The 19,045-nt window shown below is 46.4% G+C and overlaps 1 long non-coding RNA gene across 1 annotated transcript in view; it reads right to left on the bottom strand.

The window, feature by feature from the left end:
- The window catches only part of LOC310769943, a 156,137-nt gene extending 148,294 nt beyond the window's left edge, over positions 1-7,843 (bottom strand). The window contains exon 1 of the long non-coding RNA XR_014551875.1: positions 7,557-7,843. This is a non-coding gene — a long non-coding RNA (uncharacterized lncRNA). The remainder of the gene's footprint in view (positions 1-7,556) is intronic.
- Between the last annotated feature and the right edge of the window lie 11,202 nt (positions 7,844-19,045).

The following is a 19,045-nucleotide window of genomic DNA, read 5'->3' as shown; positions in this document are numbered from 1 at the left end:
ATATACCCAGTTTTACTTGACACAGAACGTGAGTAACTATTTTCCTGTTTTGAATGCTAGACGGTCTAGTTTTACCATCCAACACCAGCCTAACTATGAAGGCTCTGTGCAGTTGATAGAGTAATCTGATGTCAGCAAGTCACAGCATATCTGGAGGTCAGGAGTATTTGTCACATTCTGCTGTCACTTGCAGAATATTATGGGATGAACAATGGATCCCTGCTCACAACCCAGTGCTGCTGGAAATGCCCTTAGATTGCATCTAATATCTAAGAGGTGCAAACTTTCACAAACTGTGCTACAAGGCATTCTACACATGCTCAGAGGCGTACAGCCTTGTACATAAATCCTTCACAGTTCCACAATTGGACTCCGACACCTGGCCCCTGTTCCCTATTTGTGAGGCAAGGCAGATTGCAAAAAAAAGAGAGCCAGCTCCCATCCCATTTAATAATGCATTTCTATGTGGTTGCTAAGAGGCGCTGTGCGGCTGCCGGATGGGATCAGGAGGGTGGCTGTTTACAAGCTTGCACTATTAACATTTCAGGTTTTCCAGGGATGTGTCCTGGAATTCTAGCCTAGTCCCAAGGAGAAGCCGTCCTTGGCCCTGGCTCAAGTTAAGCCCTGTTGCAGCTCCAGGTATACATACATCTCACTCTCTGACTTGGCAGAGCCAGCATGGCAGGAAGAAGGGGTCAGATCAATTTATATTCATCTTATCCAGTCTGATCTTCCAAAAACATTGCATGAACTTCCCCCTTCTTTTTAATAGTTCTCTATACTTGCCAATCATTTACTCATGCAGCCACATTCTCTGCCCAGGATGGAGCCAGTGGCAAAATTGTTCCTTTTTGTTTTGCGGGACCTTGCCACCAGCTCCACCGCTGGCTCCCTGCCCTGCCCTTCCCTTCCCCTACCAACCCTCACCCTGTTTCTGAGGAGCAGCCACACACGCCAGAACTTGTGCCCACAAAGGAGGAGGCAGCCAGGCGCCTGGCTTGTCAGGGGGAGTGATGGGTGTTCGAGTGATGGGTGTCATCTGAGAATGCCAACCGCACTGCGGGGGAAGCAGGGACACATTTGTGTCTGTGTGAAGGAGTTCCTTCAAGGTGCTCACTAACACCTGCCTGCCAACTTTTGAAAGACTGTAACCCGCCCCCCTACTTTGCCCACCAAGTGATTTATTTCAAAAATCAAGATTATTATTTTTTTAAAAAAAATAATTATTCAGCTGTTCTAAATAAGGAGGTTAAATGTATAAACTAATTTATTCCACCCTGTTAGTAAATTCTCATCCGGGCACCTCCTGTATGGCTTGAGAGAAACTATAGCAAGACACTTTCAAGAATGCAGTTCATCTCCTCTCAAAGCCCTTCAGCTTATTTTCAAACAAAGCAGCTTGCCTGCATCTTGGCCGCTGGAAAAACTATGGTCTGTTTAATCTGGCAAACTCACACAACTGCAAGAACGGGTGCAGGTGGTTTAGAGGAGGGTATTTATGACACCAGGCTGGTGACTTTGAAGATCTAATGCTAGGGGGAAAGGTGTCAGATGGCATCACAATTAATTTGGCTTTCAGCTCAGTATCATTCAATTTGTAAAGTTGGCCTTGGACACTCTATCCTGCTCCCACAAAGCACTTGTGAAAATCAAGATAGGGTTTTATTGTGACCTGCCCTGTAATAGGGCAGGGAAGAAAGTTGCACTGCCTGGTCTGGGTCACGGCATATTGCTCTCAATTACGAATCCATTAAGATGGTGCCAGCCCTACAAAATGAAACAGAAAGGTAATAATGAAGCTCCGTCTGACCACAGCGCAAGGACAGGAGGTTCTTTCCAGCCCCAGGTGAGTCACCTTGTTGGCCGTATCAAGTTGAAGCGTATTTGCACGGAGGTGGGTGGGGAGCTTTTGACTGCATTCTTGTCCGGCCACCGCCCCGCCAATTCCAGGGAGTTCTTTGATAAGGTAGAAAGAAAGCGGAAGGAAGTTTGAGGTGGCACTGTAGGTTTCCTCATACACACCCTTCTCCTCCAGTAGGTGAGGGGATGCCTCTTCCAGTTGGCAGAAGGCCCAAGAGGTTCCAGATCTGATAAGAGGCATTGCTATAATAAAAAGGCCTCAGTGAGATTAGCTGAGGGCAGAGCAATTGTGATAGCTAGAAAGATCAAAGCAACTGGCATATGACCAACAGAATAAGCAGCTATTAGACCAGCGCCACTCCCCACCCCCAAACAGTCATGAGACAAGTGCCCAAGGTTGCCTCTTGATGACTCCCAGCACAGCTACCGATTGTCGCTAGTGTTTTGGAATAGGAAATAGGTGCTCCCCATCTTCAGCTGCTGCACCAATTATGAATGTTAATCTATCTAGAGTTATACATATTTTATACAGTTAAAATATGGCATTTGGGGTGGCGCTGTTCTTGAAGTGACGTGGGAGCTTCTTTAAGTTTGTACATTTTAAATATTTGTATACAGATGTAGACTCTGGAACACTTCCTTCCTCCCCCGCCCCTCTCTTTAAAGCAAAAAATAATAGAAGTCATTGTGATTCACCCAGAGTCACAGGTATACTGCGTGAGAGATAAATGTACACACATTATACAGGTAGATAAATAAACAGAATGGGATGTTGTGAAGCCAGGCTGAAGCTGCAGCCCACACACCCAGGGAAGCGTTAAAAGGTTCTTCTCTGTTTACCCTAATCTGCCAGAACAACTCATCCGGCACTGTTGTCCTCCAGCTGTGCTGTGGCTTTAGAGCAGGAAAACTATGTGATCTGCCTCTTTCATTAAAAGGCACAGAAACCATTCTGCACTGCGGCCCCTAGGTGTGGCCGAGTTACTCAAAGCCACTCCATCTCAACAGCTGTGCTTCATTTCAAACCATTAAACTCAGGGAATAGGAGCTACTGTCTTCTCTGGTGACCGCTTGCTGGTTTGGAAACCCATCCAGCCAAATGACACCTAATAACACCGCGAAGGCACATTCCCTGCTTCCTTGCTCTACCCAAAGGGGTAACAAAGCAGGAGGAGGAGGGGAGAAAGAGTCTTTGTCCAAATATGAGTTGGACCAGCAAGGGATGCCAACATTTGCCGCATTTTCTCCCTCCTGGATGTTGTTGGTGCAGCACACAGGAAAGCACTGGCACAAAGCTGGTGAGGGCGCAAAAACCTTGTGGTCATCTATTGTCCATGCAGCACCTCTCAGGTCAATTTGGAGCTTCTCTTGTCATGTGGGGTCTCTCTGGGGTGCTCCACCCCATTCTCCTCTTTTCTGCAGTCTTGAGATTGCGGAGGCGACAGGGGGAGGTTCCTGGCTTTCGCCTTTCTTTGTCTCAGAGAAAGGCGAAAGACAGAGCTTGTCCACACATGCAAGTTCTCTTTGGGGTCCAACAGTTTTTGCACTGTTGGGGTTGAGGGCCTTTGGGTCTTTGCGGCATTCCTGTAAACCCAGCAAAGGAGATACATATAGTTAAGGCTGGCTCAAACGAAGAGGCAAGGTTGCAAACTAGGCAACTGCTTGAGGTACTAAAATCCCAGGGGCACCTGCTTCAGCTAGGTAAATATATTGGGGGGGGGCTTTATCCACCACCACAAAACATGCTTATGTGGATTCCAAACTACATTAGAGATTGTGCCCAGTGATGGGAGCTCTGTGCTTTGTCCAGATTACCTAAATACAGAGCACAGCAGTGTGATGATAAAGGTGATTAAATAAAGCAAAAATATGTAAACACTGTGAGCAACTGAATTCATCATCATTTAATGCACAATTGTTAGGCTGCTCAAGAGGTGGTTAGAGAGCAGAATTTTAATTCACTGAGGGCAACCAAAAAGTGAAACAAAAAAACCCCACAGCTGCATCCTTCATGTGACATGTGAACAAGGGGTAACTTGAAGAGACCTGAGGGAGACAAAGGGGGCATGCTAGATCCCGTGCTAAGGATTAGGGTGGATTCACAGCCATAGACTCCTGCAAACTCTTGTATCGTTTTTTCCCTCTGCCTTGATTCTCACAGTCTTCTCTAAAAAAAACACACTACAGAAACCTGGCAGCTGTGAAACACCTCCCCAAACTCCCCAGCATTATTCACCTCTTCAGCTGAAACACACTTCTCCCAGGCTAGCAGACAGCCATAATCTACACTGAGAGCCTGTGGTCAGCAGCTATAAAAATCCATGCTGTAAATCTGCCACAGTCGGACATTGCTATCTCTAAGGTTTGTTCAGGAGATTTTGAAATAATCCTTTAGTGAGACATCAGGTTCCTGTAGGTGATGACACAGGGTTTCTATAACCAGAGTTTCAGGCTGTTCTCCAACCAGCTACAGACATGGGCCTCCCATTGTTCCCTCCCTTTGCTTTTCTGTTTTCTTCTCTTAGCAGTAATTTTTGGTCTTTCCTGATTTATGTTCCTACCTTGACAGTGGTTGGCCTTTCCCTTTCCTCTCTCAGCTCCCCCCACACACCCCATATAGTCAACATAGCTATTAAGTGGTTATAAGGAATGATGGTGAAATGGAGACTCCGTCTTAAGAAGTTGTGTTACACTGAAAACCAGTTGCAAGAGCATGAGCAAAGACTACTGTGTTCAAGCCCTGCTTGTGAGCTTCCTAGCGGGAGCTGGATCGTCATTGTGGAGAAACAGAGCAATGGGTCAGATCCAGCAGGCCTCTTCTTTTGTTTTCAATGCCAAAAAACAACAGAGGGAACTCGTCTAGGCCTGAATTGTAATTTTTTGCTTTCTACTCCCAGGACCTTCATGCTAACTGCCCCTTTTCAAAATGCCCTATAAACATACATTATAAACACTTAATGCACACCCATGTACTGCTTGTTAGGATATAGTTCCATTCCACCTTAAAAGGAACAGGCATGACTTTTGTGTGTCACATGCCTGTTTACTTCCAGCACAAGTCTGCTGGGAACTTCCGTTTGTATATTGCTTTTGCTGTTTTGCTGGAGACAAAGGGAAGCAGACATGTTTTTCCTTTGTTCCTGAACTATGCTGAATAAATTGCTGTAAATAACACTTACACATGTCTCTGTCCGCCACTTCCGTTGTGAGGATTTATTCACTCTGCTGATAAGAGCGTGCACAGCTTCTAAAGGTTTCGGAGGCTTGTGTCGCTGATTGATGCTGCTCCGGGAACAGGAGATCGCCCAGCTGCCGGCCGGTGGCTGGAGCCAGCTGGGGGCCTGCCAAATGCCCCCATCTCCCCGGCAGTATCCCAACACTACCATCGCCTAAAATGGATCATAGAAACCAATTCTGACAACCCAAAAATGCTCAAAGGGCCATGCCTGTTAACCTTAAGTTCACAGCAAGTGGCAAGGGCCCCGAGCAGAGCTCAAACACAGAGCTGCTAGCCAAGGGCTACAAGAAACACAAGTGGGAAGGAGGGTGGGTTGTTGGACTCATACCCTGCTTGACAGCTTCCTATGCACATCTAGTGAGCCACTGTGGGAACAGGATGCTGGCAGGGCTTTTTTCATGTCCTTATTACTATTTTTATTATTTATTAAATTTCTATGCCCCCTTTCATCCAGGAGCACAGGGCGGTTTACAACATAAAAACAAAATGTACAAGCTGCTGCCATTCAGTGAACTGGGTGGAGCAATGAGCTAGCTCAGTATAAGGCAGCTTCTTGGGTTCCTAATGGAAAACTGGTTAGAAACAAACAAAATGAAATTCAGCAGAGACAAATATAAACTTCTGCATTTTAGGTACACACAAAAACCCAAATACATGGGTACAGGATGAGGGAAACCTGGTTTGGCAATAGAACAGCTGGGATTGCAGCTGATCACAAGCTGAACATGAGTTAGCTGCGTAATGTGGCAGCAAAAAAAGGCTAATATGATTTTTAGACTGCATTAATAGTTTCCAAGTCACAAGAAATTACTTTGTTCTGCAGTAATCAGGTTCATCTGGAGTGCTGGGGATGGACGGGACCACACACTCAAGAAGGTTGCTAACGAATAGGAATTGGTTCAGGTAAGGGCCTGCTGGCCAGTGGCCTACCTAGTCCAGCATCCTGTCTTTACAATGACCTACCTCATACCTGTGGGAAACCTGCAAGTAGGACTGGGGTGCAACAGCAGCGTTCTCCCCACCTGTGAGTCCCAGCAACAGCCATGTAGTTCTTATGAGAAGGAGTCTGGATGACAAGGCGCCTCTCAACTGCATGATAAAGCAGCTCATTCAGGAGTGCTTTAAATAAAACCTCAGAATGATCTGGGAAGTGGGGCGTCATTGTTTGTCTCTCCCAGCTTCTAGCAACTCAAGAGGTTTCAGAACATGCTGATCTTGACATTGTTGGCCAAACTAATTTCTAGTTAATGATGAACATGGTAGGAAGGATTAGGAGGGTTTTGTGTGTTTTTTTGCAGTACAACCTAGGACAGGAAGAAGACTGTCCAACTGAAAACACAAGGAATGCAAGCAGGGCCCTTTTGGCATTATGCTAGCTGTTAATTATGTCCTGTTTTTGCCCACATTGCTATGGTTTTTAAGATTTGCAGATTCCATGGTGCACAACCCTACAATAAGCTGAGCTGGTCTGTCTTGCATCCAAGTTATTTTGTGCCCAGATCCAGAGGTTTTTCCTACAAGAAGTCTGTCTGAAGCTACAACATGGTCAGTTTGCCAATGTGTCCAGAAGAGCCATTAACTCAAGTTGACTGCAGAACAGCCATGCGTCTGCACCACTAAAGGTGCATTTTTAGGGGAAGTTAACAATCTGATGTGCATCACAGTATGAGTAGAGGCTGCTGCATGTCTGGGGATGAAATCACGGGGCTCACCAAACTGGTTGTGCTACTGAAATTCACAGATTTCATATTTCTGCAAATGGAAAAGGGGGAAAAGGAAATACATAAATCAAGTGGGTTTTCACTCCACAACGGAGAATGTGGGAAAATGCTACAGCTACTGCACTTGCTTTCTCCACCCCCAACTCTGACAGTGCTGTCACCTCTGAAAATGGGACGAGGATGCTGGTCTTGAGATCCAATTACAACATGCAGCAGGAATTGCCCTCAGGGTCTGTGGCAATCTCAAACTCATGAAAGACAAGGAGCCATGCTTGATGGGTGACTGCAGCTCATTTCAGCTAAATTATAGAAGTGAGCAGAGAAAAGCTTCCCAAGAACCTTTTCTTCCTGTGGAAAGAACCTTGGTGTTCCAGAGATCTTTCCCATCCTGCGTAATCCTGACCTGCCTTGAACCGGCTTGGCCAGGGAACAAATGCAACAGTGCAAATGTTTATTTGGCCATTACTTGGAATAGAGAGATGTAGACGTTGATAAGGCAATACAGTTTATCTGTCTTAATCGCACAACAGCACTTCCATCTATCTTGTGATGCTCTTGATGCTTGCTGTTGTTTAGTCATTTAGTCGTATCCAACTCTTCGTGACACCATGGAACAGAGCATGCCAGGCCACGTGACCCGGAAGCTGTACGCCGGCTCCCTCGGCCAATAAAGCAAAATGAGCACCGCAATCCCAGAGTCGTCTATGACTGGACCTAATGGTCAGGGGTCCCTTTACCTTTTGTTGTTGTTGTTTAGTCGTTTAGTCGTGTCCGACTCTTCGTGACCCCAAGGACCAGAGCACGCCAGGCACTCCTGTCTTCCACTGCCTCCCGCAGTTTGGTCAAACTCATGCTGGTAGCTTCGAGAACACTGTCCAACCATCTTGTCCTCCTTGTGCCCTCAATCTTTCCCAACATCAGGGACTTTTCCAGGGAGTCTTCTCTTCTCATGAAGTGGCCAAAGTACTGGAGCTTCAGCTTCAGGATTTGTCCTTCCAGTGAGCGCTCAGGGCTGATTTCCCTAAGAATGGATAGGTTTGATTTTCTTGCAGTCCATGGGACTCTCAAGAGTCTCCTCCAGCACCATAAATCAAAAACTTCAATTCTTTGGCGATCAGCCTTCTTTATGGTCCAGCTCTCACTTCTATACATCAGTACTGGGAAAACCGTAGCTTTAACTATATGGACCTTTGTCAGCAAGGTGATATCTCTGCTTTCTAAGATGCTGTCTAGGTTTGTCATTGCTTTTCTCCCAAGAAGCAGGCATCTTTTAATTTTGTGACTGCTGTTACCATCTGCAGTGATCATGGAGCCCAAGAAAGTAAAATTTCTCACTGCCTCCATTTCTTCCCCTTCTATTTGCTGGGAGGCGATGGGCCCAGTGGCCATGATCTTAGTTTTTTCATGTTGAGCTCCAGACCATATTTTGCGTTCTCCTCTTTCACCCTCATTAAAAGGTTCTTTAATTCCCCCTTACATTCAGTTCCTCCTCACTTGATGCTTACCTAGTTCCAAATCAGAGATTGTGCCACCATCCTCCCTGAGTAGCTTTGAGTGGCTCCATGGACATTCAGGACTCAAAGGAATGCAGAAACTAAAGGACAGTTTTGGCAGCGGGACAAATCAGGTTTTCCAAGGTGCTAAATGCCATACCGTTTCCATGGTGCACCACATAAACTTTGGCATTTCTTTGCTGGTCAGAGGTCTCATGTAGTGCCTCAGCTGCGCCAACTCACATCCATCCCACCTCTGTCCCCTGCTTATCCCAAAACCATGAAATTCTACAAGGATAGAATGGATGCCCCATATTTCAAATGGCACTGACTCCTTAACTGGAGAAGGCAGATGGCAACAGGTCATTGCTGCAGCAGTCCCATTCCAGAGTGTCTCTCTCATGTCTCTCTCTTTTCTCTTCTACCTGGTACATTGCTTTGTTTTGGCAAGTCTGTGCCACATGGTAGACTGGGCGTGGAAGAAGGGGAGTTTATTTTTGGATATCTGCCTGCATGTGAGAGAAAGAAATATCTTGGAAAGGCAACCAGATGTTCCCTAATTGGTTTGATAAATACAGCAGATGTTTCATCTCCTTGATTTATAGCAAGAGTGGCACTGCCAAAGTTTTGTGTTGTGTGTGGCAAGGAGGAGGCAGCCCTCAAGGCTGCAATCTGGATTTAAGCAAAGGAGCAGCCCCACCATGAAAAGGTCCAATCTATCATTTTTCTGCAGCTTTCTGGCATCTGGAGCCTACCTTGTACCAATGGAGTGCAAGTGGGAACTGTTTGCAAACTCTTTGCACAAACTTCCAAAACTGGTTCAGAGCATCTAACAGCAGATCTCAAGGGTGTGATCCCCTAATTTGTGGCTGGGTGCCATTTTGGGTAACCAGATCCCTGTACACACAGTACAGTGCCCTTGAGGCTGTAACTTAGATTCTTATCTATCCCTGTTCCTTCTCCATGTAGCTCTGATGTTTGCCGCTTATTCCCCAGAGGTGGCCACACTTTTTCTGAAGGAAGAAAAACGAGCAATCCCTGTAATCGTACAAATAAACAATTTTATACTCCACTGAGACTAGAGCTGTCCTCTGTTTCCCATGCATATCACGAATATCTCCAGACAAGAGGCCACTGGAATGAAACTTGCATGGCGTGGGTGGAGAATAAAAGAGGCAGGCCCATAATAATGTTTCTGCTGATGCGTTACAAAACATTTCATAAGCTCAATAAGGGTAATTGTTGGAGAATTGAATAATGCTGACAGAAACAAAGGTGCTGCGGTTAAACAGTGTCAGTTTACTGCATTTGGAGACATTTAGCAGACACACTCAAGACCAGCTAGTGCGGATTAGTTACTCCCTGCTACGGTAATTCCTATTAATCACCTTCTTCAGGGTAGTTTAAGGGTAGATTTTTCTCAGGGTTTATCCACACTTCCCTATTGCCCCGCTTTTTTCCAGGCAGAAGTCCACATTTTAACGCTTCGAGTCCAAGCGTGTTGGTTTTTTGCCCTGTGAGGTTGCTATTTTCCTTAAGTTTGATGAGGGCGAGGGAAGACATGAGAGAGGGTGCAATGCCCTGGAATCTAGATGGGTCTTTGGGCCATAGCAATTCAGATTTCCCTCATTCTTTCTTTTTCTTTTTAAAATAATTTTTATGGTTACAAAAGCATGTGCATTGTCTCTTTTGTTTTTCCAGGTCTTGGTGTCTTTTCTACAGATCAGTTGCATTTGATATGAGGCATTAGTGTAGTATACCCCTCTCTTTCTTGCTTTCTTTCGTTCAGCTTTCCTTCATTCACTTTCTTGTTTTCCACCTCAGCTTCTTTAACCACCTTTTCTTCCTGATTCCTGCCTCATATTCCTCTCCCTGCTTATTTCTTGAAGCTTTCCTTCATCCACTGCATGTCCCCCTGCTCACCTTCCTTTCTTTACACCTCAGCTTCTTTGCCACCCTCCTTCCTATTTCCCTCATCTTTCTGTGAGACCTTTCTTGGCATGCCTTCGTCTAGCTGTTTTCCCCCTCAGCGCTCTCTTTCCCCCTTCTTTTCTTACGCTGCTTTCCCCCCACCCAACAAACTCTCATCTCCTCAGGTTCTCCCTCTTTCCCTTCCCTTGAGCTTCGAAATGCCGCCTTCTCCTCCTTCCTCAGCTTCCCTTTCCACCTTGACTTCTTAATTCCACACGCCCACAAAATCCCTTCAGAGCCTCAGGCAGGCTTCTTGCCATCCCTTTTCTCTTGAAGACTCTTTTCGAGCCTGGCATTCCCTCACTTTCATCTTTTCCCCCCTTTCAACCGCTTTATCTCCTCTCACCCTCCTGTTTCTTAGCCCTCTCCACCTCATCTGATTTCGTTTCCCTCAGCGGTTCTTACATTTTCTCTATTTCTTTTGAACGGCTTTGCTAATTTTCCTTCAGCCGCTCTCATTTTTCCCGCCTTTCCCCCCTCCCTCTCTGCCCCTCAGCAATGGGGAGGGGCCGGCAGCAAAAATAAAAATAAAAGGGCGAGAAAGAGAGACTGCAGGTGTAGTTTGCTGCCCTCTTACCCTCCCCGGCCTTGGGCGCCCCTGGCAGAAGGAAGGTGGAAGGGGGTTGAAATATACTCGGAGTCGAGAGTGGATTTCATGCTCTTTATTCAGCTCATAGTGGTGAGGAAGAATGGAAGTTCCCCCGGAATGTCTGCTTTATATACATTATTTACATAATGGGCCCCACGTGATTGGCTAATTCTGGGATTCACCTGTAGGCCAATCAGGTTGCGGATTCACTTCCACCTGGAGCTGGATTGGGTGACTCCTGTGGACCAATCTGACTGCTGCATTCTGGACCCTATTGTTCTAGGACCAATCAGACTGCTGCATTCTGAATCCTATTGTTCTAGGACCAATCAGACTACTGCATTCTGAATCCTATTCTAGGACCAATCAGACTGCTGCCTTTTGGATCCTATTCAACTCAGTACATAACAGGGGTAAAAAGGAGGAGGGGGCTTTTCATGGGAAAAAACAGCAAACTCCGGAATATATTGCTTCAGAGGTTGCGTGTTTCCCCCCAATCTTGAGCAGCAAGATTTCAGGGCATGGACGCCATTCCTGAGGGGCTGTGGGTCCCGGGGCAACGCAAACATTTTACTGTGGGTGCCCTGTTGGGCGACCCAACATGTCCTGTTGGGAATGGAGCTTGCCATATTCCAAGAAGTGAAAATCCGGACACAAAAGAAGTTGAGCTTTTTTCGACCATTGAGCTTTTTATTTTTGCGAAATCACAAAAAAGGAGCTATTTTTTCGGAAATTCGCCAAGAATTCAACCCTTCCTGTATGGGTTTCCCAAGACATTTAAAAATTCTTCCCGGACGCCATTTTTGATGGACATATCCCGACTACATCCAGGAGATTACGAATGTATGGCAGCCCTAACTTTAAGAAATATGGTGCATTGACTCATATTTAGAACCTGGGTGCAGAACAGAATAGGAGCGTCCCAGAGAGGGCACAGAAGGGCAGGCAGACTCCTAGCTGGAGTGGAGAGGTGTGATTTCTACACTTGGGAAGACCATGATGGAGCAGAGCAGTGAGAGGTGGGGCCTGGGCAAAGTCCTGAGGGCCAGTCAGGGAGGCATGTAGGGCCACATTTGGCCCTTCGCCAGATGAGGTTCCCTACCCCTGCCCTAGTAAGTGCCTTAATCTGTTTCAAGCTGCTCAAACTCATGAAACCGATCAGTTAAGGTTCTGAAGGTGCTGAGAAGTATCTTGTGACCTCTTAATTCAGAAAGCAAAGCAAGGAGAGGTGACTCCCAGGTGTGGAATTAGGAACAGAGAGGAGACAGGACAGGTTCTTCTCAAACTGACCACTTAAATCTTGCAAGAGGACGTGCCAGGACGTGTAAGCAAATTTTATCATGCATTTCCTGATTTCTAAGTGCATCAGAATCATTTGTTAAGCATGGGCTGATGATGCCCAAGGCAAGTCAATACTCATCAGGGCAGGCTTGTTGAAATCAATGGACTTAAGTGCCTTTGGGGAAAGGGTCTCCACTCAGTGGGCAGAGAGCACCTGCTTGGCATGCAGAAGGTCTGAAGTTCAATCCTACTGCCAGTCAGGATAGTACTGCACTAGATGGACCAAGGGTCTGACTCAGTATATATATATTTTTAATTTTTAATTTATGATGTTCACTTACATACATGTCAATAGTTTTACAATCATTCCAACATTTCAAAGCTCAACTTTCTTCCTCTTCTTTATGCAGTTCCTTAAATTTTTTTTTTTACATTTCCTGCATATTTTAAATTAACTTATTATTTTATTCATCTTCTTTAAATATATACTCTTATGAAACTGCAGGTTATTACAGTAATCCTGCAATAGGTTTACAGTTTGTTTGTAAATATTCAGTAAACCATTTCCATTCTTTTATGAAAAGTTTGTTAGCTTGATTTCTTATTTTTCCGGTAAGTTTCGCCATTTCTGCATATTCCATAAGTTTTTGTATCCATTCTTCTTTCATCGGGACTTCTTCTTCTTTCCATTTTTGGGTAAATAACATTTTTGCCGCTGTAGTTACATACATGAATAAATTTCTATACTTAGATAATTCTACCCCTAAAATCCCCAAAAGGAAAGCTTCTGGGTTTTTTTTACAAATGTTATTTTAAACATCTTTTTCAGTTCATTATATATCGTTTCCCAGTAAGCTTTAACCTTACTACAAGACCACCACATATGATAAAAAAGTACCTTATTTCTCTTTGCATTTCCAACACTGATTTGATTTTGATTTATACATTTTTGCCAATTTACTCGGTGTTAGATAACATCAATGGGTCTGGCTCAGAATAAGACTGCTCTCTGTATTGCTTAGGTTATTTCCAGACAGGAACCTAATTGTGTGAATGGGATGTTGCTGACAACGGGGTGTTGCTTTGTTCTTAATTAACTGGATTTTTCCTGGAAAATGTAAATCCAAATTAAGTATGGTGGGGTGGGGAGATGGAGACTGCATTTGATGTCAATGGTGTTGTGTGGATGCTGCAAAAAAAAATTGCATTCATGAGAAGCATCCATCCCATCATAAAAACCTGTTTTAAGCAGCCTTGCTTGGATTCTTTGGGGCCTGGGTGCCCAAGAACAAAGGGCATCTTTGCAAACATGCCATACAATGATTCCGCCGCCCCCCCAAAAAAAGAATATTGGGAACTGTAGTTTGTTAAGGGTACTGCTGTTGCCATGCATGCATCCAGAAACATAAATAGTCTCAATTTTTCCAGCCCCCAGAATGGTCTTCAGCAGAGGTCTTCAGCGTTTTTCCCGACTTGGCTTTCTGTACATGGAAATTGTTATGCACTGAAGTTCTCACCCTGGGCAAGCAGGAGGATACTGTAGATAGTTTTCACTCAGGTCCACATATGCAAATAAGGAATTGAAAGTGACGTTCAGTGATTGGATAGTTACAGAAAGTTGTTACTGTTGCGTTGTAGTGGAGCTCTATATAAGCAGGCTGGCTGAACCCTTCCGTTCAGTTCAGTTCTGGCCTGTGAATAAACAAGAGCTGTTTGAAGAATCGCTGTGTCGTCCGATATGTTCACCCACAACTTAACAGAAATAGCCATCATTCTTGTTGGGCCCCTAAATTCACATGACCAAACAGCCCAAGTATCCCTCTCTTTAAACAAAGAGAGGAGGAGATGCCAGTGCCTCAGTTTCCCTCCTGGAAACCGGTTTTGGATGTTTGCTCCTGAGTTGAGAATAACGGCGGTTTTGTAAACGTGACACTCCCCACGGAAGGCCCGTGAAGAGTTTAATGGATCACCGTTCAAGGGTCCCACGTAGAGCCCTTTAAAACTGCGGCGGGGATACTATTTACAAGCCCACAGTGGGCAGCGGGGGGGAACCACAGGTCGTTTTTCATTCCTCCACCCCCCCATCCAAACCCATCTGCGTTATGCATCTTGTAAACTGTGCGGCCTGTAGCGCTCCATATTTATTGGACCATAAATAAAACCTATTCAAAATTTTATGATACTCGCTGGATTCCGCGGCCCCCGCCCCCAATTTTTATGGCCCTTTTTTGCTTCTGATGTGTGATGCAATCGCAAGTAAGAAATGGATACTCTCGCCAGCTGCACCTTAATGCCACGGGAATCACTGGAGGCGTTAGAACCAGGTGGGGAGGGGAAGACTGGGTCCTTTCCCCACACACTTTGGGGAGAGAAGGGAGGTGGGGGGGCAAAGAGTGTGTAAAAAACCAGACCCACCAAATTCTTGTTATAAGATTGCTCACTGCTCCAACCTCCTGGTTTCTGACTCAGCTATTAAACCCTTAGACTTGCCACAGAAATATGAAACGAAATCCTTGGGTTACCCTCTTAAACCAGGGTTGGGGGACACCTGCCCCCTCCTGCGAGACATTGCTGGGCCGCAGCTGCCCCAACAGCCAGCATGGCCAATGATGGCCACAGATGATGATGGTGGGAGTTATGCCGTATTTTTCGCTCTATAAGACGCACTTTTCCCCTCCTGAAAAGCAAGGGGAAATGTGTGTGCGTCTTATGGAGCAAATGCAGGCGGGAGGCTCTGCTCAGCGCTCCCTTTAAAGAGCCGCATGGAGCATGTGTGCGGCTCTTGGGGGCTTTTCCGCTCTTTAAAGGGAGTGCGGCTCTTGGGGGAGCCTTAGCCATGCGCAGCCTCTCCCAGGCAGGGGATGAAGGCTCCCCTTGCCCGGGAGAGGCTGTGCGCGGCTATCCCATAAGCCAGGACAGCTAGCGGGATCGCTGCGCTGTAATCCCGCTGGCTGTTCTGGCTTCTGGGATTCAGAATATTTTTTTTCTTGTTTTCCTCTTCCAAAAACTAGGTGTGTCTTATGGTCTGGTGTGTCTTATAGAGCGAAAAATATGGTAGCTTGCTATAACACACTGAAGGCTAGCTCAGGGATGGGAAACCCGTGGCTCTGTAGAAGTTGCAGGACTCCCAACAGCCAGCGTGGAAGGACGAAGGGAGCTGGAGTCCAGCAACATCTGGAGGGCCGCATATGTTACCCCTTCCTGCTCTTGTGCTGCCCGCATAGAATGATGGTTTCTGGGCTTTTGTAGAGAGGCAGGAGTGATGCTCAGGGGGTCGCTCAGCCTACCTGAAACGCCCCATCTTAGGCCCAGAGGATGTGAAGCAATGACCTAGAAAAGAGTGCCCTGAAGGGTGCTTTACTTCTCCATGCTCATCGGTGGCAGCCAACCTTTGCGCGCTTCTGGCTGCCCGAAAGGTTTCTAGTTCAAAGAAAGGGGCTTTTCTGGCACCTCCTCGCTGGGAAAGGACCCCTCCTTGGGTACAGCTCCTCATGTATCAAGCACTGCGACTTTAAAAGCCAATCCGCCCGCAGGCTTGCACCTCCTGCCGTGCCCAGCCCTCAAGGTATTGGCCAAGAGGTGGGGAGAGAGGCAACCTGGGAGGGGAGCTAAGCTCCCCCTCTCCCATTCAACGGAGGAGGGACATGCCCCCAGATGGAGCCCCCTGCGTGCTGACAGGTTTTGCGCACACACCTGCACACACAGCTTCCTTTGCAGCTAGGCAGGCTCTTTTCATCACCTCCACATCTGGGAAACGGTGAGGGAGATGCAGGCAAGAGGAAGCTTTTCCACAGTTCTGGCACTGCTGCTGCTGTTGCTACCTGTGGCTGTGGAAAGTGCCACCCGCAGGGTCGCCCAGCACCCCAGCAGCCCTGCCAGGATCCCTCTTGGCACCAGGTGGTGCCAGCCATCTCCTCGAGCGCCTGGCAGCAGCATTTTGCCTACGGGCTGCTTTCGGTCCAGGCCCAAAGCAAGAGGGTTTCCTTCCAAGGGTGGAGAGACCAAGGGTGCTTTGCAGCGGGGCCACCTTGGTTGTTAAAAGACCCTCCTCAGATTTGAGGATGCAGGGCTGTGGCAGCATCAGGGCCTGCACACCAAGGATAATGGGCCATTGGCAGTTTTGCCCCTTGGCAGACAGGTCTGCTGTTTCAGTTGCCTTTCTCCAAGGGCCTAGCCTCTCTCATCTGGTTGACAAAAGAGCTTCCCCTGCCCAATGGTTCTGTGGAACAGCACCCCTCCTCTCAAGACACTACAGGAGCCCCTCTCGGTCCACACTTTCCGGAAACAGCTGGAGGCATTTTTGTTCTGAATGGCTTCATCCCCAGGTGGGTAAAGGGGTCTTTGTGATGGACTATATGGAATTGGCGGAAATGACTGGCAGAATCCGAGACTGGGAGAAGAGTTGGTGGAAGAAGACTGGAAGAAATTTAAAGACTATTTGCAGAAACACTGTAAAATTAATGAATGTTAAAATGATGTTGGATTGAAAATAAGTGGCATTAGCAACAAAGTCAACAAGAGTATGCAAAATTGAATGGATAATGGATAAAAATATAGAGTTATAATACGTTAAGATAAAGAGTTAAGATAAACGAAAGAGGGTAAGGATTTGCTGATTTGACTACTTAAATGGGAATACAAAAAGGGGAGGTGTGAGGAGGCCAAGGAAATAAGATAATGAGTTAGGGTTACAAAAAATGGATTTGTTTTTATTCTTCTTTTTTCTTTTTCATGTATTTTTCTATTTTTTTTGTATTTTTTTCTTTTTATATGACCTTTTAAAATTTATGTTTTTGTAAAACTTCAATAAATATCTTTTTTTAAAAAAAAAAAGGTAAAGGGGTCTTTGCCACAAGTGCCGACTTGTTGGGGTTTCAGTCTGGTTTTAAATGTGTTCCTTGTTTTTGTTCCCCCCGTGGTTTCTAATTATCACATGGGCAATTTGCCTTGAGATGGCAAGGCGATGAAGAAATCAATAAAAACAAGAATGAATCAACCAGGGCCAGGAAAGATGGCTGGTTCCGTCAAGGGGCATCTTTGCTCCTCGGAAGTGGCACTGTGAGAAATCAGAACAACCGTTCCCTGCTTCTCTTACAGGTGTTAACAGGCGTTTTTATTACTCCTAGTTGCTGTTGCTGGCAATGCTCTGTGTGCTTGTTTTGCATCTGTATGCTAAGCCTCAGCTGGATTTTCTCTGTCCTTTTGGCATTTCATCACCTCTTGACTCCACCATCTCCAATGTTCTCCTCTTCACCCGCCCGCTTATATATTCCTGCCAGCTTTGTGCACCTGAGGAGCACCTCGTCCACAAAAGCATCTTATGTAATAAAATTGCTTCCCTTTAAAGCTTATGTTTGTTTGTCCTGGCCAAAGGCTGTGACTAATGTGTAGCAGCAGCAGCAGCTCAGTGTACAAGAATGCAGAAGTCTGAAACCTCAAGCCCAGTTATCACAGCAGAAACACAGAGATACATAAAATAAGCAAAGTTTAGAAGTCAGATTACTAATTATTCTTAATAAACCTTTTGCACAAGAACGTCTGTTACTTCCAATAGATGAACATAGCTGCTCCCCTGGAAGTATCCCCCTAACATTCCTTTTGGATTTTGTTCTTCATTGGTCAACACAGCTATTTCCTGACTCCAGCTGGCCAGACTCACATCTAATTTCTCATTCTCAGCTTTCCATAACCAACGACCAAATTAACTTTCTTTCCTCAGCCAGGCCTGCCAACGGCAGTCAGAACATAGGAAGAAAATGAACCTTTATGCCTCATGTACCGTGTTGGTCAACACTGGCTGGCAGCATCTCCCCGGGGAAGCAGAGAAGACGCTGTTGGTGACTGAAGCTGAGTCCTTGACTTGAAAAGGATGACACAATGATTCAATCGTTTTTTAATAAAGACGGACACCATATAGCGTGGCGTAACCTTGGATGCCAGTTTTGCGTTCCTATCCAGGTGATGATAACAGCAAAAATCCCCTTCATTGGTGGCTGGTGCCCTTTGGGTCTGGTTGGGAAGAACGCAGGGAGCCCTTAAGATAGGCAGACTGGGGTGGATGAGGCAGTGCCCCATTTGCCCTAATGGGCCAGCCTGCTCTGCCCCAAGTCCGAAGCCAAGTCCTCCTCCTGGTCCTTCTCACTCAGTGCTGGTCCTCCTTGCACTGCCTAAGGACGCCTCTCCAGGGGTCCAGGCAGAGCGGGGAGGCCTGCCCTGGCTGGCCAGCAGATGCCATGTAAGGCTACACATATGTCATATGGCTTTCGCCAGCTGCAGGCACAATGACAGCCTTGGCTTGTTCTAGCTCCTCCAAGATCTGGCCTGGATTTGTCCTTTGCGGAAGAGATTCCTGGAGTTAGCTGACAGCGGAGGTCTTGTGTAGCAGCTCTGAGAGCAAGGGGCTGGGAAAGGGTCTCTAGAAAACTAAGGGCTCTTTGAAGAGGAGGGTGGCAAAAGGGCACCTGCCGTGCCTTACGGAAAACGAGGCTTTTGCATGTTGCCACAAGCCTTCCTGACGCATATCGTTGGGTGGAGCCGAAAGGCAGCCGAGCTGCTTTTTAAACATTTGGTGATCTGGCCTGATGAGAAATTGTGCACGCAACTGATGGGAGCATGGTTATGCGGTGACATCACGCAGAGTGAAACAGGGTGGTGATGACATCATGAGCCAGTGGCGCAACAGCAGCCTCAAGCCGTGATGGAGATATGATTCCTTTCCAAAGAAGACCTAGAGATGTGGGTTTTGGATGTGGTTGCTCAATGCATGCTCAGAGGCACTTTTTGTCCTCATCATTGCTCCATCTTCTTCCAGGGCCTGGCCTTGGCATTGCAAAGTGTGTCAGTGGCTCCTCTGGACAGTTGGGCCCCTGTGGTTTAGACTGGCTTCCTGTCA

The sequence above is a fragment of the Podarcis filfolensis genome (assembly GCF_964270895.1).
Source record: "Podarcis filfolensis genome assembly, chromosome: 8".
NCBI classification, from domain to species: Eukaryota; Metazoa; Chordata; class Lepidosauria; order Squamata; family Lacertidae; genus Podarcis; species Podarcis filfolensis.
This window is presented reverse-complemented; position numbering and strand designations above follow the sequence as displayed.